This window comes from Silurus aristotelis, assembly GCF_946808225.1.
Source record: "Silurus aristotelis genome assembly, chromosome: 7".
Taxonomy (NCBI): Eukaryota; Metazoa; Chordata; class Actinopteri; order Siluriformes; family Siluridae; genus Silurus; species Silurus aristotelis.
The window spans coordinates 6,954,595-6,980,393 of NC_139580.1; the positions used below are offsets into that span (position 1 = coordinate 6,954,595).

At 41.5% G+C, this 25,799-nt stretch overlaps 2 long non-coding RNA genes across 2 annotated transcripts in view; both read left to right on the plus strand.

The window, feature by feature from the left end:
* The first annotated feature begins 6,924 nt into the window (after positions 1-6,924).
* The window catches only part of LOC310729190, a 159,883-nt gene continuing 141,008 nt past the window's right edge, over positions 6,925-25,799 (plus strand). The window contains exon 1 of the long non-coding RNA XR_014534486.1: positions 6,925-7,007. This is a non-coding gene — a long non-coding RNA (uncharacterized lncRNA). The remainder of the gene's footprint in view (positions 7,008-25,799) is intronic.
* On the plus strand, positions 18,388-19,604 carry LOC310729172. Its single transcript, XR_014534466.1, has 2 exons — positions 18,388-18,530; positions 19,129-19,604. It is a non-coding gene; the product is annotated as an uncharacterized lncRNA (long non-coding RNA).

Below are 25,799 nucleotides of genomic sequence, written 5' to 3' on the forward strand. Positions count from 1 at the left end.
AACAATATTAGATAATGGTCTGAAATAGCTTCAGACTGTGGAATTATGACTAAGTTTTTTATTTTTAATCCAAATGTTAACAACAAATCGAGAGTGTGTCCACCACTATGAGTGGGTCCTATAACATTCTGATTAATTCCAACTGACTCTAGAATGGACACAACTGCTGCTCTTAAGGAGTCTTCCTGATTATTAAAATGAATATTAAAGTCACCAACAATTAATGCTTTGTCTAAAGAAGTAGCTAAATTTGTAATGAAATCTGCAAATTCTATCAGAAAATCAGAGTAGGGCCCTGGGGTTCTATAAATAATAATTAGTGGAATTAACTGACTGGACCTGCTTTCGGACAATAAATATTTTATGTTGGTGTAAAGAACTTCAAAAGTTTTACATTTTTGTTTAGTGTATTGTGTGACGTTTATATTATTAATATAAATAGCTGCGACTCCGCCTCCTCTGCCATTTAGACGGGGTTGGTGTATGTAACTATACCCAGGAGGACTCGCCTCATTTAATGCTACATATTCATTCGATTTAATCCATGTTTCTGTCAAACACATTATATTAAACTCCTGGTCGGTAATAATTTCGTTTATAGTAAACGCTTTTGGCGTGAGAGATCTAATATTCAACAATCCAATTTTTAGATCAGAGGTGCTGGCTGTGCGTTCAGTCCTATTTAATTTATGTTAACCAGGTTACTTAAACAGACTTTCTGATAATTCCTATATTTTGGTTTTGCTCGGGGGACAGACACAGTCTCAATATGGTGGATCCTGAGTGACGACTCTGTGCAGCTAGCAGACGGTCGGTTTAGCCTGTCTGTCTGCTCCCTGGCCTTGGCTCTAGACAGTCACTTGTTAACTAGTGCTGTTCTGAGACCATTACCTATACTACAAGAAATGAGAGCAGCTCCTTCCCAGGTGGGATGGATACCGTCCCGCCCTAACAGGCCAGCCTTGCCCTCAAAAATGCTCCAATTATTAATGAAGTCCACATTATTTTTGGAGCACCACTCGGACATCCAGCAGTTCAGCGACCATAACCTGCTGTAGGCTACATCGCCACGTCGCATTGGGATGGGGCCAGAGCATATTACAGCATCGGACATTGCCTTCGCTAATTTACACACCTCTATAATATTACTCTTAGTAACCTCTGACTGTCGAAGGCGTATATCATTAGCTTCTGTGTGAAGATCTTAGAGAACCTGTGCTTTCCTAAGAATCTAAGCTGACCTGCTATGTCCGGCGCCCTGGCTCCCGGTATACACATAACCTGTGCTGCTGGTCCCCCTAAAGGTCTGGCTAATTTCACGGTCTGCCCTGGGGATAACCGCCTGCATCCTTGCGCCTTTTTTTCCAGGCGCCTTAGCTCCTCGGAACGTAACTACCCGGTGGGTGAGAGGGAGCTCCTTGCTGTCAAACTGGCCTTGGAGGAATGGCGCCATCGTTTGGAGGGTGCGGAGGTCCCCTTTCTGGTCTGGACGGATCATCGCAACCTTGAGTACCTCCAATCGGCTAAACGAATCAACCCCCGACAGGCTAGATGGGGCCTTTTCTTTGGCCGCTTCTGGTTCTCTCTTTCGTACCGGCCTGGGAGCCGAAATGTCAAGCCTGATGCGCTCTGTAGAGTTCATGCCCTGGAGTCTGTGTCGGTCCACACCCTTAGTTTCGCCTTGGAGGAGTGGGTCAAGAATGCCTGAGACAGGGGCCCTGTTCCCGAGGGTTGCCCCACTGGTCTCCTGTTCATCCCCGAGGGTCTCCGCTCTGGAGTTCTTCAGTGGTGTAACAACTCCCTGTTCTTTTGTCACCCCGGTCAGCCTTGCACCTTGTCTCTGGTCAAGGCACGCTTCTGGTGGCCTTCCATGTTAAAGGACACCCAGGAATTTGTTGCAACCTGCCCCGACTGTGCCCAACACAAGAACCCTCGTGGCCACCCCCAAGGTCTTCTTCGGCCCCTTCCTATCCCAAAACGCCAGTTGTCGCACATCGCCACGGACTTCGTTACCGGGCTGCCCGTTTCCAATGGCAACACGGTCGTCATGACGGTCATTGACCGGTTTTCTAAGATGGGCCACTTCATCGCTCTACCCAAGCTGCCATCTGCCCAGGAAACCGCCAAGCTGGCCCTCCAGCACATATTTCGCCTCCATGGTTTTCCCAGAGATATCGTCTCGGACCGCGGACCCCAATTTTCGGCTCAGGCTCCCCAGGGCGCTCCGGGTCCACTCTACATTTCATGTGTCTAGTGTTCGACCCGTTCGGGCCTGCTCCCTGGTGCCCTCCGCAAGACCCCCTCCGCCAGCCCGGGACATTGATGGGGGTCCTGCCTACACCGTGCGCCGCCTGCTCCGATCCCGTCGTCGTGGTAGGGGCCTTCAGTACCTTGTGGATTGGGAGGGCTATGGTCCTGAAGAACGATCCTGGGTCCCCCCAAATGGCTGAACGCGCGTTTCGGTTTCTGAAAAGGGGAAGCAAACTGCTAAATTTTATTTGTGTTTTGGTCTAAAATGTTCTGGAAATTAACAGATTAAACACACAGAAACTAATTAAAGTAAAAACCCTGATGGTTGCGTCTGTTAAATAGGAATTTGTGTGTTTGTGTGTATCCCTGGAAGAACAGATTTCACTGCAGGAGTCGGAGTTACTGTTGCTTGACCTCTGAATTCTGTAAAAATACACAATAATGCAGCATGAAACTGAAATATTAGAACAGAAACAATACGTGTATTTGTATGAACACATCATTGTAGAGACAAAATATGAAGCAGTGTCTGACCCTGAGTCCAGAGGATCAGTGTCCAGATGAAGACGGGGATCAAAGTTATGGGTGAAGTTTCTGTTGCAGCAGCTCTGTCATGAAGTGTGAAAGTCACAGCGCTATAAACACTCCCAGAGCACTGAAGCATGTGCTGCCAATGCAAAGTGTCCTCTAAGTATGAAAACATCTTTACCACATTCCCCCAATCTTACTGTCATTCTCACACTACTACACAGTTATTGTGTTGTAAACCTATTTTAAACCCAAAAGTTAAAACTTTCATATTTTTTCACTTAACTAAGAAACCTGGATTCCCGGCAGTTGAATGGTGAATTTTCCGGTAGTCTTCTACTATTTACACCAGTCTCTTATTACAATAAAGAAGTAACTTTTCAATATATCAGATATCCTGAAATCACAATATTTCTTAGTGGTAACTTCTTAAGTAGCAGTGACCTGGTAAGTAAATTAACTATTACAATGAATGAAACACCAGAATACAAATGCGAATCAGTAAATTAACAACCCATATTTGTTTTCTTATTCTAGAGTTTGCTGTTATTTTAGTTCTGTATGCAGTTTATATGAACCAACAATTCAGTCACATACACTAGTGTTTGTCGTTGGGGCCCAGTTGGCGCACATTCGCAGTGTGAAGAGTTAATGACAAATCCTTTTAAGCACAAACTTGAAAAATAGATTCACTTACAACTCATGGTTGGCATAGTGATCAATTCCTCTCTGTGTGAAGAGTCAGGCCGATCCAAGCACAGTGTAACCATGCAATCTTTACAGCAGCAACAACACAACACGTCCAGTCGCAAACAAAGTCCCAGGTCCAACTAGATCCCATCTGCAGTCACTGTCCACACACATTATTTTTGTTATACCTGCTAGGCCTTTATTACACGGAATTGCGGAAATAATATCTTATAATCAGGCGGTGAAATCAAAAAACGTTAAACCTTGAGAAAATCAAACAAGATAAACCAAATGCAGTTACGTTACACTTTGGGCCTTAATATTTCAACAAATATACTCAGTCTCCAAAGATGTTAACCTGTCAGGGATCCACCTGCCATGCCCCCCTTTTTGTTTGCCTCCGCTCTCCCTGGAGCTCCAGGCTTAACCACGCACACCTGGGGCTCGTTGTCACTCATGCTTCCACTCTCTCTGGAGCTTCAGGCTTAATCACGCACATCTGAGGCTCATCATCACTTCACCTTGCTTCTACATAAGCTCCTCACTTTCACTCCCTCCCTTGTTCGTTATTGAATGTGTTAGATGTTACATACTGCTGTATGGTTTCACTATTGCATGCAGTACTCTACGCTGTAAGTCCCATTTGGACTCTACTATCCGGTATCGGCTGCGCTTCTCACCTAGCGCACCTCGGACTCTTTCAACCTAAGGACTGCCGTGTGTGTGTGCGTGAGTGTGTGTGAGTGTGCTCGTGTGTATCTCTCTCCCTCATCTTATCATTTGACCTGAGCGAGCTGTATTCCGGCGTCCGCGTTCTGTTTCACTTGCACCCTGACAGAATAATGAAACCCTGTAAGGAAATATACGGACACAAAAAAAAACAAAAAAAGGAAAAGGAAAATGATCGGATTACCGCTGTGGACCCAGTGCGAACCGAACCTCGGAGGGAGGATTCGCTCCGCCGCTATGAAGCGGCCGCCAAGCTCCATCCCGGGGAAGACCCTGAAATCCGCTGCCATTTCATACGGATCATGCTCTGCAGCGCCACGCCCCCTCGGTGACGTTAAGGGATTCCCGGCTCGCTTCTCCGGCAAAACGGCAGAGTGGGGCGGATTTTTACGGAGCATTGGTGGATATATGTCGAATTCAGCCTCCTACATGATGGAGGGAGCGAAGCTCACACTCCACATCTCTCTTCTGTCTGGGGAATCCCTCTCTCTAGCCAGCGAGTTGTGGAGTGCGACTGGAGGCGAGTTCGGCTCGTGCGCCCGGTTTATCCAGCTTTTCACAAGGGATCTAGGGATGGTCAGATGGGGACGACTCGCCTAAGAGCTCCTTCGATGGCGGCGTCTCGCCTAAGAGCTCCTCCGATGGCGATGTCTTGCCTCTGAGCTCCTCTGACGAACACGTCTCAGTCCCAAGTCTCCCAAAAGGTAACGCCACACCTCCTAGACCATCTGAAGGCGAAGTCACGCCTCAACGTTTCTCTCCAAGCGATGTCTCGCCTCTGGGTTCCTATCCGGGTGACGTATTACCTCCAGGTCCCTTGGAGGATGACAAAGCACTCCTGAGTTCCTCTGAAGGCGTCATCACGGCTCACAGCCCCGGCGAAGGTGTCACTGCGTTCCTCATCTTCGCCGTGGGCGTCACTCGGTCTCTGGACACCACCGGGGACCTGCTCCCGGTCTCCACTGAGTGCATCACTCGTTCTCCGGTCTCCACTACGGACGTAGCTCCGCTCCAAACCTCCCCAGTTGGCGTCAATCCGGCCCTGATCACCGCAGAGGGTGTCACTTGGTCTCAGGTCTCTGCCGTGGAGGTCGCTCAGTCTCTGGACTCCGCTGCGGGCGCAGCTTGGTCCCTGCCCTACGCCGGAGTTGTCTCTCCACCTCCGGCCTCCACTGAAGACATCTCTCTATGTCCAGTCTCTCACCTGCAGACATCCCTCCGTCCCCCGTCTCCGCTACAGGCAGCTCTCCATCCCCGGTCGCCGCTGGAGCCATTTCTCCTCCGGGCATCTGTGGGTTTGGGGCGGGGTTGTAATGTCAAGGATCCACCTGCCACACCCCCCTTTTGTGGCTCTCATGCCTCCGCTCTCCCTGGAGCTCCAGGCTTAACCATGCACACCTGGGGCTCGTGGTCACTCATGCCTCCGCTCTCTCTGGAGCTTCAGGCTTAACGCTTAATCACGCACACCTGAGGCTCATCATCACTCCAGCCCGCTTCTACATAAGCTCCTTACTTTCACTTCCTCCCTTGTTTGTTATTAAATGTGTAGATGTTACGTACTGCTTTATGGTTTCACTATTGCATGCAGTACTCTACGCTGTCCGTCCTATTCAGACTCTACTATCCGGTACTGGCTGTTTCACTCGCACCCTGACATAACCTTTGTTTTCTTTAGCACACACAGCCTGCATGCAGTCTCTTCTCGCCATCTGCGTTGCTCCTCTCTCTCCTGCATTGTAACTCTCGTCATTACATGACCTAAAACCTTTAACCATCTAACTTTAACAGTCATTGGCCAACAATAATACACTCACATTTAACACAATAATTTACTGGTTAGAAAACAAATCCATATCTGGAGAGTTAAACAATGCTGCATTTAATATTACATTTTTAAATAGAAATACAATTTATAAATTGACATTAAACAACATTGAAAACAGAGCAAATTTTTAAAGGTTTATCGTATCAGATGGAGATTTTCTGTAAAATGCTTTTAGGTTTAAAATGCAGAAAGAACTGAATGAGAGAGAAGCTAAAACCTCCACTTAGTAGTATGCATAAATGCTTGTATCAGGCTCCTTTATATGATATGATAATCGGTACCCATGCACACAATTAGGGGCCGGGGTGTAGGAGCCATTAGATAAAATCTGATTTATAATTAATTCTTGCTTGAAATATTATAATGTTTTGTGTTGTTTGTCTTTGTCAAGGCAAAGTTATAATAGTGGGGCAAGTCAGGGGGCGCTCTGTGTCATTTCTGTCATTTCTCTACACAGACACGTAAATAAAACAACCTGAATCTCAGTAAATATTTGTCTCACAGACGTGTCTACTTTAAAATAAACCACACCGAATATTCTCTTATTATATAATCACTATGAAAGTTAGAAGAGGTTCAGTTTCTCCAGTATCACCGTATTAACCGTCCGTGTGGAAACCATCATCCTCATCATTACTTTAAAACATTTACAAAAATATTTGTCTTCATGCTCCGTGTTGTATATGGTTTCACTAATAATAAACATACGTTTGCGTATGATTAGAGTATTAAAAACTTGAAAAGTATTGATTTAAGGTAATTTAAAACAGAAAAAAATGTGTGTTAATTGTAAGTTAACTTGTCAATTATGTGATTAATTACAATTAATATTTTAATCGATTGACAGCCCTAATATTAATGAGACATGAGGTCCAGTTACCAGCGTGACACTAAAACAGGTAGTACTAATGACTACTTTTTACTTAAGTACAACTCAGAGCACAAACTCCTTTACTTTATTTTACTTTGGAGTGTGTGTAGTGTGGTGTGATGTAGTGTGTGTAGTGTGGTGTGATGTAGTGTGTACAGTGTGGTGTGATGGAGTGTGTGTATAGTGTGGTATTATGGTTAATTAGAGATTTCTAATGTGAGGTGTGAGTTAGTGTGATGTGGTTCTTCTCCCCCACAGAGTGTCATTGTGTCGTATCACATCCTCCAACTCAGCACCTGCAGTCGCTCCCAGCTGCAGCAGTGCAGTTTCTCTACTATCTGACTGAGGGAGGTTTTTGTACGACTCTATATCACTGTGTGAACCAGTAGCCAGTGATATCATGGTAACTCTGACAGTAATAATCTCCTGCATCTTCAGTTTGGACTCCACTGATGGTCAGAGTGAAATCAGGTCCAGATCCACTGCCCTTAAAACGAGCTGAAAAATCTGACTGTAGCACATCCCCAAATTTAATTAGGAGTTTAGGAGCTTCTCCAGGTTTCTGCTGATACCAGTGCAAACGATTACCAGATGAGTCCCGGTACACTGCCTGACTGGTTTTACAGTTGATGGTGACTGTTTCTCCTGGAAGAACAGATTTCACTGCAGGAGTCTGAGTTAATGTTGCTTGACCTCTGCATTCTGTAAAAATACACAATAATGCAGCATGAAACTGAAATATTAGAACAGAAACAATACGTGTATTTGTATGAACACATCATTGTAGAGATAAAATAACAAACAGTGTCTGACCTTGAGTCCAGAAGATCAGTGTACAGATGAAGACGAAGATTAAAGTCATGGTAGCTGTGGGTAAAGGTTCTGTAGCAGCAGCTCTCAGTCATGAAGTGTGAAAGTCACAGCGCTATAAACACTCCCAGAGCAGTGAAGCATGTGCTGCCAATGCAAAGTGTCCTCTAAGTATGGAAACGTCTTTACCGCATTCCCCCAATCTTACTGTCATTCTTACACTCAGTCACAATGGGAGATTTCTTGGAAAAGATCAAGTGGTTACAAGTGCATAATTGTGTATATATACATATATATGTATATATATATATATATATATATATATATATATATATATATATATATATATATATATATATATATATATATATATATATACACACAGTGAGGAAAATAAGTATTTGAACACCCTGCTATTTTGCAAGTTCTCCCACTTAGAAACCATGGAGGGGTCTGAAATTGTCATCGTAGGTGCATGTCCACTGTGAGAGACATAATCTAAAAAAAAATAATCCAGAAATCACAACATGTGATTTTTAAACTATTTATTTGTATGATACAGCTGCAAATAAGTATTTGAACACCTGTCTATCAGCTAGAATTCTGACCCTCAAAAACCAGTTAGTCTGCCTTTAAAATGTCCACCTCCACTACATTTATTATCCTAAATTAGATGCACCTGTTTGAGGTCGTTAGCTGCATAAAGACACCTGTCCACCCCATACAATCAGTAAGAATCCAACTACTAACATGGCCAAGACCAAAGAGCTGTCCAAAGACACTAGAGACAAAATTGTACACCTCCACAAGGCTGGAAAGGGCTACGGGGAAATTGCCAAGCAGCTTGGTGAAAAAAGGTCCACTGTTGGAGCAATCATTAGAAAATCGAACAAGCTAAACATGACTGTCAATCTCCCTCGGACTGGGGCTCCATGCAAGATCTCACCTCATTGGGGCTGGGACTACCGTTTCCAAGGTTGCTGTTGGTAATACACTAAGACGTCATGGTTTGAAATCATGCATGGCACGGAAGGTTCCCCTGCTTAAACCAGCACATGTCCAGGCACGTCTTAAGTTTGCAAATGACCATTTGGATGATTCAGAGGAGTCATGGGAGAAAGTCATGTGGTCAAATAAGACCAAAATAGAACTTTTGGGTCATAATTCCACTAAACCTGTTTGGTGAAAGAAGAATGATGAGTACCATCCCAAGAACACCATCCCTACTGTGAAGCATGGGGGTGGTAGCATCATGCTTTGGGGGTGTTTTTCTGCACATGGGACAGGACGACCGCACTGTATTAAGGAGAGGATGACTGGGGCCATGTATTGCGAGATTTTGGGGAACAACCTCCTTTCCTCAGTTAGAGCATTGAAGATGGTTCGAGGCTGGGTCTTCCAACATGACAATGACACGAAGCACACAGCCAGGATAACCAAGGACTGTCTCTGTAAGAAGCATATCAAGGTTCTGGCGTGGCCTAGCCATTCCCCAGACCTGAACCCAATAGAGAATCTTTGGAGGTAGCTCAAACTCTGTGTTTCTCATCTGTTCACTGTAATGTAGCAGAAGTTTTCGTATGATGGCTTCTTTGGAATGTATCACTGTGGTGGACTTTTGGTGGAGGAAGAAAACTAATTATTAAAAGTAAGTGCCCACTTCTAATAAAATCTCATGGATTATCATAATTATTTTTATACTATGTACTGTAAATAAATACAGATTCACTACAAAATAATAATGTTACATTCTTATAAATAAATAGATCTTCTTCTTCTTCTTTCTGCTTCTCCCATTAGGGGTCGCCACAGAGGATCATCCTTCTCCACACCCCCTGTCCTCTACATCTGCCTCTTTTAAATCAACTACCTGCAAATCTTGCCTCACCACATCCATAAACCTCCTCCTTGGCCTTCCTCTTTTCCTCCTTCCTGGCAGCTCCATCCTCAGCATTCTCCTACCGCCTATCTGCACATGTCCAAACCATATTAATCTCACCTCCCTCACCTTGTCTCCAAAACATCCTACATGCGCTGTCCCTCTAAACTCATTTCTAATTCTGTCCATCGTCGTCACTCCTAATGAAAACCTCAACATCTTCAGCTCTAATACCTCCAGCTCCACCTCTTGTCTTTTACTCAATGCCACTGTCTCTAAACCATACAACATCGCAGGTCTCACTACAGTCCTAAAAACTTTCTCTATCACTCTTGCAGATACCCTTCTGCAAGAGATCACAAATCATTCCTGCCACTCTTCTCCACCCACTCCACCCTGCCTGCAATCATTTCTTCACTTCTCTAACACACTCTCCATTACTTTGCACTGTTGACCCCAGGTACCTGAACTTCTCCACCTTCTCCACCTCTTCTCTCTGCAACCGCACCACTCCACTGCCCTACCTCTCATTTACACAAATGTACTCTGTCTTACTCCTACTGACTTTCATTCCCCTTCTCTCCAGTGCATTCCTCCACCTCTCCAGGCTCTTCTCCACCTGTTTACTACTCTCACCACAAAGCACAATATCTTCATAGTCCAGGAAGACTCATGTCTGACCTCGTCCGTCAACCTGTCCATCACCACTGCAAACAGGAAAGGGCTCAGGGCCGATCCTTGATGCAGTCCAACCCTCACCCTGAACCAGTCTGTCTTTCCTACTGCACACTTCACTGCTGTCACACTGTCCTCATACATGTCCTGCACCACCCTCTCATACTTCTCTGACACACCAGACTTCCTCATACAATACCACAACTCCTCTCTCGTCATCATGCCGTATGCTTTCTCTAAATCCACAAACACACAATGACATTCTCAAAGCAAATAATGTATCTGTGGTGCTCTTCCTTGGCATGAAACCATACTGTTGCTCACAGATGGTCACCTCTTCTCTTAGCCTGGCTTCCACTACTCTTTCTCATTACTTCATGATGTGACTGATCAACTTTATTCCCCTGTAGTTACTGCAGGTCTGCACATCTCCCTTATTCTTAAAGATCGGTACCAGCACACTCCTTCTCCATTCCTCAGACATCCTCTCACCTTCCGAAACATTGGTTAAAAACAACTTGGGTAAAAACTCAACTGCCATCTCTCCTAAACATCTCCATGCTTTTACCGGTGTCATTTGGTCCAACCGACTTTCCACTCTTCATCCTCTTAATTGTTGCTATCACTTCCTCCTAATTAATCCTATCCACTTCCTGCCTAACCATCTCTACACCATCCAACCTTCTCTCTTTCATTTTCCAAGTTCATCAGCTGCTCAAAATACTCCATCCATTTTCTCATCACTCTGTCAATCCCAATTCTGTTTTGTCAACCTCTTTCTCCTTATGCTTTCTTGCACTGTCTCATTCCACCCCATGTCTCTTTGTCTTCCTTTTTCTATTTCCAGATGTCACACCAAGTACCTTTCTATCTGTCTCCTTTATCACTTCTGCAGTAGTTGCCCAATCATCCAGCACTTTTTCACCACCACTGAGCCCCTGTCTAACCTCTTCCCTGAACCTCACACTACAGTCTTCCTCTTTCAGTCTCCACCATCTTAATCTTCTTTCAGTCCTCACTCTCCTCCTCTTCTTCCTCACCTCCAAAACCATCCTACAGACCACCATCCGATGTTGTCTAGCTACACTGTCCCTCGCCAACACCGTACAGTCTCTAATCTCCTTCAGTTTGCATCTTCTACATAGAATATAGTCCACCTGTTTGCACCTTCCTTTACTCTTATACATCGCCCTGTGATCCTCCTTCTTAAAAAAAGTGTTCACCACTGCCATTTTCGTCCTTTTAGCAAAATCTACCACCATCTGCCCTTCCACATTCCTCTCCTTAAGGCCATACCTACCCATCACCTCCTCATCACCTTTGTTCCCTTCACCTACATGGCCATTAAAGTCTGCCCCAATCACCAATCTTTCATTCAGAGGTACACCATCTACCACTTCATCTAACTCACTTCAAAATTTTTCCTTCTCCATCTCACAACCCATTTGTGAAGCATAAGCACTGATGACATTTATCATCACCCCTTCAACTTCCAGCTTCACATTCATCACCCAATCAGAAACTCTCTTCACCTCCACTACACTCTTACTAAACTCTTACTACAGGATCATCCCTACACCATTTCTCTTTCCATCCACACCATGAAAGAACAGTTTAAACCCACCTCCAATGTTCCTGGCCATTCTCCATTTCCAATTGGTCTCCTAAACACACAACATACAGTATCTACCTTTCTCCAGCCATAGTACCATCATTTAATGTACCATCTCTAACCTCCATTCTTCTACACTTCTTCTTTTCCTGCCATCTCTGTAGACCTTTACCTCCTCTCCTTCTCCTCCTTCGGCCAACAGTAGCCCAATTTCCACTGATACCATTGGCTAACGATACCTGTGGCGGTCGTTGGTAACCTGGGCCTCGACCGATCCGGTATGAAAATCAGATTTGTGATCCTCAAATTTGATTTGTCACATTTTACACTAGATGCCCTTCCTAACGCAACCCCCCCCCCCATACCCCCCCCCTAATTATGCGGGCTTGGTACCAACACTAACAGTGCATTGGTTTGTGCAACCACAATGGCTATGGGTTTCATAAATAAATAGATCTTTTCTTTAAAATAAAAAAATTTGATGTGAAGAGGAGAGAGCTGCTTCTAGAAATTCTCTGCTTTTCTGTCACTTTGTGAAACTCTCCATATGTCACCTAATCTCTTTTTAAGATCCATATAAAATATAAAAATCATTATATTTATCTTTTATTGTCTCCAGAGGGTCCCACTGTGAAGCCCTCCGTGTCTCTGCTCCATCCATCTTCTCTGCAGCTCTCTGAGGGACCGGCCTCACTGCTCTGCCTGCTGTTTGCCTACTCTTCACAGGGGGCGACAGTGAGCTAGACAGTGGATGTCTCAGTGGTGAATGAAAGGTTTCTAACCAGCCCTGGGAAAACAGGGAAAAGGGGGAGCAGTTTGTCTGTACCGTTTCCCACGACAGTGTCAATCATCCGGTCATGTTCAGAAAGAGCCAGTGTGAAGACTAACAGCTCCAAGATAGAATTAAACACTGAGCTGCTCACACATCCATCTACAATAGAGTTTCAATTCTACACAATGCTGATATTCTTGTCTTTACTCTCTTCACTGTCCTGTTGCTCTTCCTGTAGTTTTGCTCTGCTGAAATAAAGCTTCATTTTGGACATTTAGTGTGTTTTATTAGAGTTAGTAGTAATTATCAGTGTGATGAGAGAGTGTGTTTAACTGTGCATTCAGTGCTGTGTGTTGTGTTTCAGTGAGTTTGGCTGAAGGATGTTAAACATCTGGTGAAAGTGGTGCTCTATTTTGGGAGAAAGAGGATCATTTAGCCGTCTTCATGTAAATCTCCCTCTCATTTCACTGCTCTGTGCTACTGAGTGAAAGGAGACAGTTACACATATTACTTAATTATCACCTAAATATGTGTTACATGTGTGTATCACTGCAATGTCCTGCTCTGAATTATTAATAAAAAGCCTTTGCATCAGTAAATATGATTGCTTTACATTATGGATGATGCACTAAATACACAAATCACCACTGCATCTGTCTCAGTATCTGTTTACCTGATTATTCATGATAAAGACTCCTGATGGCCTCCATGTTGTTAATGCAAATTTAACCCTATTAATACTGAACTTTAAATATGTTTTAACATTAAATATGTTTTTTTATTTTTTATTCTACATGCTCGAAACATTATAAAAGGTGATAAATCACTGTGGGAAATAATCACAGATAATCTTAATAAACTGTTTCTGACCAGGAAAGCGAACTGCTAAATGTAATTTGTGTTCTGGTCCAGAATGTTCTGGAGACCAACAGATTAAACACACAGACACAAATCAAAGTAAAAGCCATGATGGTTGCGTCTGTTAAATAGGAATTTGTGTGTTTGTGTGTATCACATCCTCCAACTCAACACCTGCAGTCGCTCCCAGCTGCAGCAGTGCAGTTTCTCTACTATCTGACTGAGGGAGGTTTTTGTACGACTCTATATCACTGTGTGAACAGGTAGGTGCTACTGATAGAATGGAAACTCTGACAGTAATAATCTCCTGCATCTTCAGTCTGGACTCCACTGATGGTCAGAGTGTAATCAGATCCAGATCCACTGCCACTGAAACGAGCTGGAAAACCCGACTGTAACTGATTGGCAAGTTTAATCAGGAGTTTAGGAGCTTCTCCAGATTTCTGCTGATACCAGTGCAAATAGTGGCCATAAGAGCTTTGATAATACACTGCCGGATTAGTTTTACAGTTGATGGTGACTGTTTCTCCAGGAAGAACAGATTTCACTGCAGGAGTCTGAGTTACTGTGACTTGACCTCTGCATTCTGTAAAAATACACAATAATGCAGCATGAAACTGAAATATTAGAACAGAAACAATACGTGTATTTGTATGAACACATCATTGTAGAGATAAAATATGAAGCAGTGTCTGACCTTGAGTCCAGAGGATCAGTGTCCAGATGAAGACGGGGATCAAAGTCATGGTAGCTGTGGGTGAAGTTTCTGTAGCAGCAGCTCTCAGTCATGAAGTGTGAAAGTCACAGCGCTATAAACACTCCCAGAGCACTGAAGCATGTGCTGCCAATGCAAAGTGCCCTCTAAGTATGGAAACATCTTTAATACATTCCCCCAATCTTACTGTCATTCTCACACTACTACACAGTTATTGTGTGAATTATGCTTCTGTGGTCAGATGGAGATTTTCTGAATTTAGGTTTTAAATGCAGAATGAAGTGACTGAGAGAAAGAAGTAGAAACTTTAACTGTATTCTGTTTGTACTGAATGTTAATGAGTTTCCTACTGTATTGGATTGATGGTGGAACCACCACCCATATTATATTATAATCATATTATACTGTTTACATGCTGTTTTAAACTTCTTGATTGCTGCTGTTGCTGTTTTTGTTTATGTTCACAAATCACACAAGTTGCACATGATACACTTTATTTTCATTTTTTTTTTACATTTATGGCATTTGGCAGATGCCCTTATCCAGAAAGATTTACATCTGATCAGGGGAGGGTTAAGTGGCAGCTCGGTGTTGGTGGGATTTTAACCTGTGACCTTCCGATCCAAAGCCTTAACCACTGAGCTACCACCTATTTGACTAGGACATCTTATTTAAGTCCTTAGCTCTGTGTTGTGTGATGTCTCGTTATGTTGTGTAATGTCACACCGGGGTTCTGGAGAAACGTTGTCTCGTTTCACTTTGTGAATATTCGGTTGAAATAACAAAAAAAGGTTCACTTGAAGAAGCAGCATGTTGGCAGTGAGTAAACACATACTTTCCATGTCTAGATTCTTGTGGGACTTATATCATTTGATCATTTTTTTATCAGTCTACAAAAGGACTGGAGGAATTATTCTCACTTCAGCTCCACACACTCATACAGTATATTGTAAATTTCTCATTAGTGCATCAGCATTTTTACTCACTGAGGCATTATGGGTAAAACCTGAACAACTGCAGGTCTACATTTTGTGTCTGTTCAGATTTTACTTTTTTTGTAATATATTTGTGTTTCTTACACACTTGCTGCATCTTCAGTTTTGACTGATTCATTTCAGTGTTTCTGAAGAAAAATCAGTAAAAAGGAATAAAAGCAGGCAGAAAGTGTGTGTAGAGATCAGCTGATGTGAACAGAAGTTGGTGTCGTGTATCTGTTTTGTAATAAGACGTGTAAATGATGGAGAGAGCAGTGAGTTTAGAGCAGCAGAGATTTTATTTACAGACACTGAACCTGTTTGTATCAGTGTGGATCACTTTTAGTGGAGTAACCAAACTGTCTGTGGGCCATAAGTAACCTGGTTACTAATGACTGAAATGGAGTGTGTTTAGATTAATGACTGAAATGGAGTGTGTTCAGATTAATGACTGAAATGGAGTGTGTTCAGATTAATGACTGAAATGGAGTGTGTTCAAATTAATGACTGAAATGGAGTGTGTTCAGATTAATGACTGAAATGGAGTGTGTTCAGATTAATGTCTGAAATGGAGTGTGTTCAGATTAATGACTGAAATGGAGTGTGTTCAGATTAATGTCTGAAATGGAGTGTGTTCAGATTAATGACTGAAATGGAGTGTGTTCAGATTAATGTCTGAAATGGAGTGTGTTCAGATTAATGACTGAAATGGAGTGTGTTCAGATTAATGACTGAAATGGAGTGTGTTAAGATAAATGACTGAAATAAAGTGTGTTCAGATTAATGACTGAAATGGAGTGTGTAAGGATTAATGACTGAAATGGAGTGTGTTCAGATTAATGACTGAAATGGAGTGTGTTCAGATTAATGACTGAAATGGAGTGTGTTCAGATTAATGTCTGAAATGGAGTGTGTTCAGATTAATGACTGAAATGGAGTGTGTTCAGATTAATGACTGAAATGGAGTGTGTTCAGATTAATGACTGAAATAAAGTGTTTCCAGATTAATGACTGAAATGGAGTGTGTATAGATTAATGACTGAAATAGAGTGTGTTCAGATTAATGACTGAAATGGAGTGTGTTCAGATTAACGACTGAAATGGAGTGTGTTCAGATTAGTGATATAAACTGTAAAAAAAAAAAAAATAAATAGTTTGTGTTTTGTCTCCAAATGCACTTTAATCTTATTATTTTTCATGTCAATATTCTTCTGTTAATAATTTTTTCTTTGATATTATAAAACAAAACCCATCAGATCATAGTGTTACAGCTCATTTTAATTTAAATGAAACAAAATAGACGTCATTGTGTATATTACTGTAAATATTCACTACCATTCAATTTCCACATGCAGTAACCAGAGAAAAATCATTATAGATCTAAAATATAAAAGTATTTGAATGGAAGGTGAAACGTTTGTGATGCTCCACTGAACACACTTCTGCTCTGTAAGATATAAAGTGATGTGAAACACACACAGTGAGATAAAATGAAGACTGGAAGCTTGACAGATGTCCATTCCTGTCTAAACTGTGTGTGTATGTGTGTAGGTGTCACCCATCCAGTGTGAAGCTGCAATAAGAGAAGATCACACTCGTGTATTTGTGGCCTACAAGGGCTTCCCCTCAGACTGGAGTCTAAGCTGGAAGGTTGAGCTCACACACTCCTCAGTGTAACTCAACTCTTCTGCTTAATTATTAAATAAATATGTGTTAAGTGTGTGTATCCCTGCTAAATAAAAATAAAAGCCTTTAAATTAGTATACATGATTATTTTACATTATTGATGATGCACATCATACACAAATCACACACAATGGGTTTCCACTCTTTAGTGCAATCTGATTTATAATAATTGAAAATGATGACACTCTGTAGGAAAAAATCACAGCTCAATATGAGCTCAACATTAGCATTATAAAGTCAATAACTTTCTGACCAGGAAAACAAAGTGCTTAATTTAATTTGTGTTCTGCTCCCAAAAGTTCTTAAAACCAAGAAATTAAACACAAAGACACAAATCAATGAAAAAGACACAAGATTTGTGTCTGTTAAATAGGAATTTGTGTGTTTGTGTGTATCACATCCTCCAACTCAGCACCTGCAGTCGCTCCCAGCTGCAGCAGTGCAGTTTCTCTACTATCTGACTGAGGGAGGTTTTTGTACGACTCTATATCACTGTGTGAACAGGTCGGTGCTACTGATAGAATGGAAACTCTGACAGTAATAATCTCCTGCATCTTCAGTCTGGACTCCACTGATGGTCAGAGTGAAATCAGATCCAGATCCACTGCCACTGAAACGAGCTGGAAAACCCGACTGTAACTGATTGGCAAATTTAATCAGGAATTTAGGAGCTTCTCCAGATTTCTGCTGATACCAGTGCAAATAGTGGCCATAAGAGCTGTGATAATACACTGCCGGATTAGTTTTACAGTTGATGGTGACTGTTTCTCCAGGAAGAACAGATTTCACTGCAGGAGTCTGAGTTACTGTGACTTGACCTCTGCATTCTGTAAAAATACACAATAATGCAGCATGAAACTGAAATATTAGAACAGAAACAATACGTGTATTTGTATGAACACATCATTGTAGAGATAAAATATGAAGCAGTGTCTGACCTTGAGTCCAGAGGATCAGTGTCCAGATGAAGACGGGGATCAAAGTCATGGTAGCTGTGGGTGAAGTTTCTGTAGCAGCAGCTCTCAGTCATGAAGTGTGAAAGTCACAGCGCTATAAACACTCCCAGAGCACTGAAGCATGTGCTGCCAATGCAAAGTGTCCTCTAAGTATGGAAACGTCTTTAATACATTCCCCCAATCTTACTGTCATTCTCACACTCAGTCACAATGAGAGATTTCTTGGAAAATATTGAGGTTACAAGTGAATGTAGAAAAATGACAGAAGTTCAGGCTTTCACTTTAATTCCATCAGGATTCAGACTGACTTCAGAGGATATTTAAAGGAGACCAGCATTATAACGTTATTCTTTACCGTCTTTATGTATCATGTAAATGTAGTTACTTATTGTAGAGACAAATCTCCTCACTAATCTATCATTTGGGGTTATTTCTCCTCCAGACTTCTGCATTTTGTACAGTATACTGTGTTCCAGATTTAGGTGTCTCTGTGTGTGTGTGTGTGTGTGTGTGTGTGTGTGTGTGTGTGTGTGTGTGTGTGTGTGTGTGTATGTGTGTGTGTGTGTGTGTGTGTGTGTGTGTGTGTGTGTGTGTGCTTGCAGGTGTGTTCACTGTAGTGCAACAGGGGTTTTTGTACGACGGTTTCATTAAAATGTATCACTGTGGGTCACTTTTGGTGGAGGAACAAAACTCAGCATCAGTAAGTCACTTTTACTTATAAAACACTAAAATGTATACAATATAAATATATATTTACATATTTTTTGCTTAATTATTTACTCAATACTTTATACATAATTCAGATTAATTATATTGTGTGTATATTCATCAATAATAAGTTGTAAACACTTTAACCGTTAAAGTTCTGTATTAAAAATGAATAAAAAATGAGTGAATATTAAACATGTAATAAATCTCCAGTGTGTTTGTGTTGGTGAGTGGAAACCTGCTCACTGGTTCATATCTGCAGTATTGTGTACATTATTCTGAAGTCTCTGTTCTAATAGAAAAAAAAAAAGACGAATGCTGCTGTGTGTTTGTAAAACAGTGAGAATTTCTGTCATCAGTTTCATTTTCTACTATCACACAGGGAGCACTTTCTATGACATATCAGTAAGAAGTGACTAAAACAGAATAAAGCTGATTAAAGTCAGAGTCGCTTCACAATATAACGAGTAGCTCGTAAATGTTCTCCTGCTGATTAAATCTACGTGACTGCAGTGATGTGAAGAAGCAGTAATGAGGAAATGTTGTGTATCTTTGTGTAAATGTGTGTTTTTGTGTTTTCTGTTCTCCAGAGGGTCCCACTGTGAAGCCCTCCGTGTCTCTGCTCCATCCATCGTCTCTGCAGCTCTCTGAGGGACCGGCCTCGCTGCTCTGCCTGTTGTCTGCCTACTCTCCACAGGGGGCGACGGTGAGCTGGACAGTGGACGGCTCAGTGGTGAACGAAGGGGTTCTAACCAGCCCTGAAGAACAGAAGAAGGACGGTTACACACGCAGCAGCACCCTGACCCTCAGCAAAGCGCTCTGGGAAAAGGGGGAGGAGTTTGTCTGTACCGTCTCCCATGACAGTGTCAATCATCCGGTCACGTTCAGAAAGAGCCAGTGTGAAGACTAACAGCTCCAAGATAGAATTAAACACTGAGCTGCTCACACATCCATCTACAATAGAGTTTTAATTCTACACAATGCTGATATTCCTGTCTTTACTCTCTTCACTGTCCTGTTGCTCTTCCTGTAGTTTTGCTCTGCTGAAATAAAGCTTCATTTTGGACATTGGGTGTGTTTTATTAGAGTTAGTAGTCATTATCAGTGTGATGAGAGAGTGTGTTTAGCTGTACATTCAGTGCTGTGTGTTGTGCTTCAGTGTGTTTGGCTGAAGGAAGTTGAACATCTGGTGAAAGTGGTGCTTTATTTTGGGAGAAAGAGGATCATTCAGCCGTCTTCATGTAAATCTCCCTCTCCTTTCACTGCTCTGTGCTACTGAGTGAAAGGAGACAGTTACACATAAATAGGGTCTAATTATTTTATGATCTATATAATTTATTATACATTACCTGAACAGATAATTCCATAAGCAATTAGATAATTCCATAAGCAATTAAACGTTATAAAAATATAAAAAAATAAATTCTTCCCTTAACACTGTTTATCTACCTAAATCATGCATGCTGGAAGTTATCAAACCCTTCATTTAAAAAACATGACCCCTGTCAGCTGTCCAACTATATGCCAATATCAGACCTCCCCTTAATGTTCAAGATTCTAGCTATTCTGTCTTTTGTTATACATGTTTGGGGCTATTGATATTGATTTGGCATTAATATTGATAACCAGGTAGCCAGACAAGCTATTGTTTTACAGTCATGACCATTCATATTGTGTCTGGCCATTCCAATCCCAACAATGCACACACACACACACACACACACACACACACACATACACACACACACACACACACACACACACACACACACACACACACTCAAACTTTTCACGCATTTCTCTTATAAATACAAACGGGCAATAAAACGTATAACATGGTATAAAACTGTAAAGGGAGATATATTGTAACTTACAGATGTAAAACAGGCTCAGATTTTCCATCCCCATGCAGATCTACAAGTCCAAGTCACATGGAGAATAAAAACCTCCCATATATCGTTAGAATCCTGCACTCATTGGCTACATTTTCCATCAATCATTTTGTTTCCTTAATGTTACCTGTGTAAATAAAAGGTTTGAAATGAAAGGTGATGCAGAGCAGAACGTGATGACACCTGCCTATAGAGTGAACACTCAAGCCCGAGATTCTGCCTCTTTTACTGTTTGTATTTTATTTTTTTTAGTGGGTGGTCTCATTTGTTTTGAAATGCTATATTCTACCAACCATATATGTTTGTTTTGTTTTTTTTACCACCAAGGTGGCAGTTTTTATGCGAAAGTTATTCCCTAAAATATACAAACAATACACGAACCGAAGTACTGTGACTTAGACAAAACAATAACCATCTAAATTACAACACTATTGTTTGGTTGGAGCACAAACGCTTTACGGCATGTTGTTCAGTGGACCCTTATCTCCCCTAATAAACCAGGATTAACAGCAGTGAATGCATTTGTGACTCGTTATTACAATAAAAATACTGAATTTTTTATGCATGTTGTTGTGTGTACTGCTTACGGTCCCCTGGTGGTCTAGTGGTTAAGATGCAGCGCTCCCACGGCTGCGACCCGGGTTCGATTCCCGGTCAGGGACTGCTTACACACATTCAGCAAATACATTCCTTATACGTTTTCCGTTAAAAAAACAGTGATCTGAAAGCGATGTTTGAGGCTTAGAGCTTTAGAATAAAGTATAATTAGTCATGGTTACTCTTGTCCCTTTCTATTTAATCTATTGCTAAACATTAACACCTGATAACAATGGGATGTCGGTCGCCTGGTGCGGCGCTGAAGGCTAAGGGGTTAAAAATATATTTGTTGAGTCAAACCTTTTGTTAACAGGTTTCTCTCAGGAAAAAGAGGTAAAGGAGCAGATCTGGAGGGATCATTGTTATTATATTTTACTTTTTGACTTGAACTATAAACTGTTTTATTTAACTGGGATGTATTGATATCCCCCTCCACCCCCACTTTCATGCGTTCATTCAAGTTTTTTGTCAGTGTTGTGGTGGGCTGTCATTAAAGGGATCTCTCATGTCTCTGTTACCTTCTGGCTGTCCCTTTTAGTTATGCTGTCATAGCTATTGTAGTCCTGCCAGTGTCCTTACTTGCACTCTACTCATACTGCATTTTTGTTCTCAAATATTATGTAGCAATAAGGATAATAATCCTATGAATCCATGTTTCCCTCTTTTTTCCTGTCACTCTCTCTTTCTTTCTCTCTCTCTCCTCCCACCTTCCATTCCAAGTTAAACACGATCTTAATGTTACAGTGATTCTGTCTCGTTTTTCTTTCTGGACCTGCCTGATTCATCCTGATGCACTACCTCTTGAAGGTTCCACATAAACAGTTTAAAAAAACATGAGGTTACAGCAGAGGGTTAAACACAAGAACCATTATATGGATCTGGACTGTAATTAATATAAACTGTTTGATACAATTGCTTAGGACTACAATCACCATGAGCAGGTTTATATCAGAGTTTTCATCAGTGGACCATCAGTTGATATCCTCAACAATGATTGAAGTATTATAAATTGATGTTCTTTGTCAGCTAGATGAGGAAGGTTTCCTTTTTGAGATTAAAACCTCACATGGTCTCTTCTTCAAATCATGTCAATTAGTTTAGTTTGTCACTTCATGGCTGACTTGTTCATAAAGCATAACAATATGAATACATTTAGGGACTAATTTATAAATTTTAAATGTATACACGGATTCTATTTATTTCTGTAAAGCTGCTTTGGGGCAATATCCATTGTTAAATGTGCTATACAAATAAGGCCGCAAATTGTGTCTATTGAATATATCTGTGTGTGTGTGTGTGTGTGTGTGTGTGTGTGTGTGTGTGTGTGTGTGTGTGTGTGTGTGTGTGTGTGTGTGTTTGTGTGTTTGTGTGTGTGTGTATGTGTGTGTGTGTGTGTGAGTGTGTTTATCTGCATGGAAATGGAATATAAGTTTGATCATATGGAGGTAGTATATATAAATAAATCAATAAGCCAAAAAAAGTGTCATTGTGTCGTATCACATCCTCCAACTCAGCACCTGCAGTCGTTTCCAGCTGCAGCAGTGCAGTTTCTCTACTATCTGACTGAGGGAGGTTTTTGTACGACTCTATATCACTGTGTGAACAGGTCGGTGCTACTGATATAATGGTAACTCTGACAGTAATAATCTCCTGCATCTTCAGTCTGGACTCCACTGATGGTCAGAGTGAAATCAGATCCAGATCCACTGCCACTGAAACGAGCTGGAAAACCCGACTGTAACTGATTTACAAATTTAATGAGGAGTTTAGGAGCTTCTAGAGGTTTCTGCTGATACCAGAATAATTGTTCACCAGCTGAGCTCTTATACACTGCCTGACTGGTTTTACAGTTGATGGTGACTGTTTCTCCTGGAAGAACAGATTTCACTGCAGGAGTCTGAGTTACTGTGACTTGACCTCTGCATTCTGTAAAAATACACAATAATGCAGCATGAAACTGAAATATTAGAACAGGAACAATACGTGTATTTGTATGAACACATCATTGTAGAGATAAAATATGAAGCAGTGTCTGACCTTGAGTCCAGAGGATCAGTGTCCAGATAAAGATGGGGATCAAAGTCATGGTAGCTGTGGGTGAAGTTTCTGTAGCAGCAGCTCTCAGTCATGAAGTGTGAAAGTCACAGCGCTATAAACACTCCCAGAGCACTGAAGCATGTGCTGCCAATGCAAAGTGTCCTCTAAGTATGGAAACGTCTTTACTGCATTCCCCCAATCTTACTGTCATTCTCACACTCACAAGTGGATTTATTTTTAATTTTAAGAGGTTGCAAGTGTAATCAATAAATAATCAATACAAACTAATCAATAAATAATGTTTAAGATCTACAAAAATGAACAAAGATGAAATTACTGTGGCGTGTGATTGTTATTGAAGCACAGTGTGTTTGGTTCTGATCTTGTTCAGTAGATGGAGGTTATTTTTTTCGGATACAGTTTGGTTGGAGGACATTATTAAAATTGTATTTTGTTGTTGATGTGCAGATAAACTACTGCATCTAAAGCTGTTACACTGAATTACCAAATATCACCATGTTCAGTGTGAAAGAGTTCACATTAACCTGAGTATTATTGTGTGTGTGTGTGTGTGTGTGTGTGTGTGTGTGTGTGTGTGTGTGTGTGTGTGTGTCTTTGTGTGTCTTTGTGTTCATTTATTTTTGTGTCTGTTTGGTTTCAAGCTGGACTTATGGTAAAACCAACTTTTGGACTATTCTCCACAGGGGGCGCTGTTGAACTGGACCGTGGATGGAGTCAAGGTGAGTGAAGGTGTTCTGTCCAGCACAGAAGATCAGAAAAACGGTGTCTATAACTGCAGCAGCACCCTGATCCTCAGCAAAGAACGCTGGGAAGAGGCCGAGGTGTTCGGCTGCACCATCTCCCACCACGACACCACTCAGATCACCTCGTTCCGAAAGAGTCACTGTGAAGACCACTAGAATTCAAGTGTAAACTTTAACACATGCTTAGCAGTCTGAGGTGGTGTCAGTGGTGTAGCTGTGCTGAAATAAAGCTTCAATCTGGAAATCATGTCTCATTTTTCAGTAGTGAAGTGTCTTTGTTAGTGATTTGGAACTGCACCTTTACAGCAGGTCGAGTGCAGAGCTGTGTGTTGTGCTTGAGTGAGTTTTGATGACGGACCAGAAACATCTGCTGAAAGTGTTTAACTGTTCTGGGAATCAGAGCTTTTCATGCAAATGTGTGTGTGTGTGTGTGTGTGTGTGTGTGTGTGTGTGTGTGTGTGTGTGTGTGTGTGTTGGCTTTAGGTGGATCACTTTCACATCATTTTTCTCTTTCTGCTCAGAATTTATATAAAAACAATAAATTACTATTATAAATACCAGTGGCAGGCGGTGCATTTGGTACCTGGGCCTGTGGGACTTTACCCGACTTATTCCACCTCTTAATACCACCACAATCACATCGCAATTATAGAAACCATTGATTCTGTACAAAAGCCCAATATAACAACTCGTGACATTACAGAAAGAGAGGCATTTCACATATGGAGGGTGAGTACCATTTTACTAAAGCAAGAAACCCAGTTAAACTCCAAACCTCTACACTACAATCGCAACTGTGCACCTACATCATATGGAGCAGTTCAGAATCAATATTTGTCTAATAGCATGACAAAAACAAAAAATGTAAATGAAATACAACCTACTCACCAGAGATGCAGACTCATAATTTGCACCGCTCCTCAGAGGCTGTAATCCAGTGGTACCGCTCGTATTCACTGGTCTGGAAGTGGAGAACAAACCCTTTCCCAGGCTGAGACACGCTAGCTAGCTTCGGGGTTGGCCGATCTCTCCTCACTGACACTATTCTGGGCCAGCTAGCTGGACCTGTGAGGCGAATTTGTAATCTGATTGGTTAAAGAAACAGACCCATTGCTAATATTCTCTACGGCCAAAGAGCCAGCAGCATTAACTTAGCAGGCCCTGGGCAGATTAGATTCACATGGCAGCAGGTAGAGGCTGAAATTTGATTTGTCAAAAAATCTAACATCTACATACACGTACTGGAAGCAGTGCAGCCAAGAGAAACACTACAAAATGAAGATAATAAACTGTTGGGAATAAATTAATACAATTTCATTTAACAAATATTAGAATTGAGGTAAATGTAGGTCAGTGCTTCTGATAGTGTTTAGATCAGCAGAGAAAGGCTTTGCTGGCCCTGACCACCCACCACTGATAAATACACTAATAAATAAACGAATAAGAATTTACACAATTATAGTCCAGACCAGAAAGAAAATACTAAACAAAATAATACAAATTAAAAAGAAAGAAGATGGGTTCAAAGTCTATGATTTAAACTAAGAACTGTTTGTATAAAGTACAACCACAATTCCAAAAAGTTGGGAAACTGTGTAAAATGTAAATACAAACAAACTGCAATAATATCCAAATGTCTTAAACCTGTATTTTATTTATAACCAAACATAAAAAAATTATATTAGATGTTAAAATAGTAAATATTCCTTTCAGTTTAAAGGGAAAAACTATGGCAGCAACTTTCTCAAAAAAAGCCACGCTGGCACTTCGAAGCCACGCTGTTGTCATAGATGCAGTATGAGGTTTAACATTGCCCTGCTGACATTTCTGTCCTGCCTTCCTTAAAAAATAAATCATCTGGAGAGAAGCATGTGTTGCTCCAAATCCTGGATATATCGTTCAGCATTGATGGTGCCTTTCCAGATGTGCAAGATGCTTATTCGATAGACAATAATGCAGGAAGGAGACCAG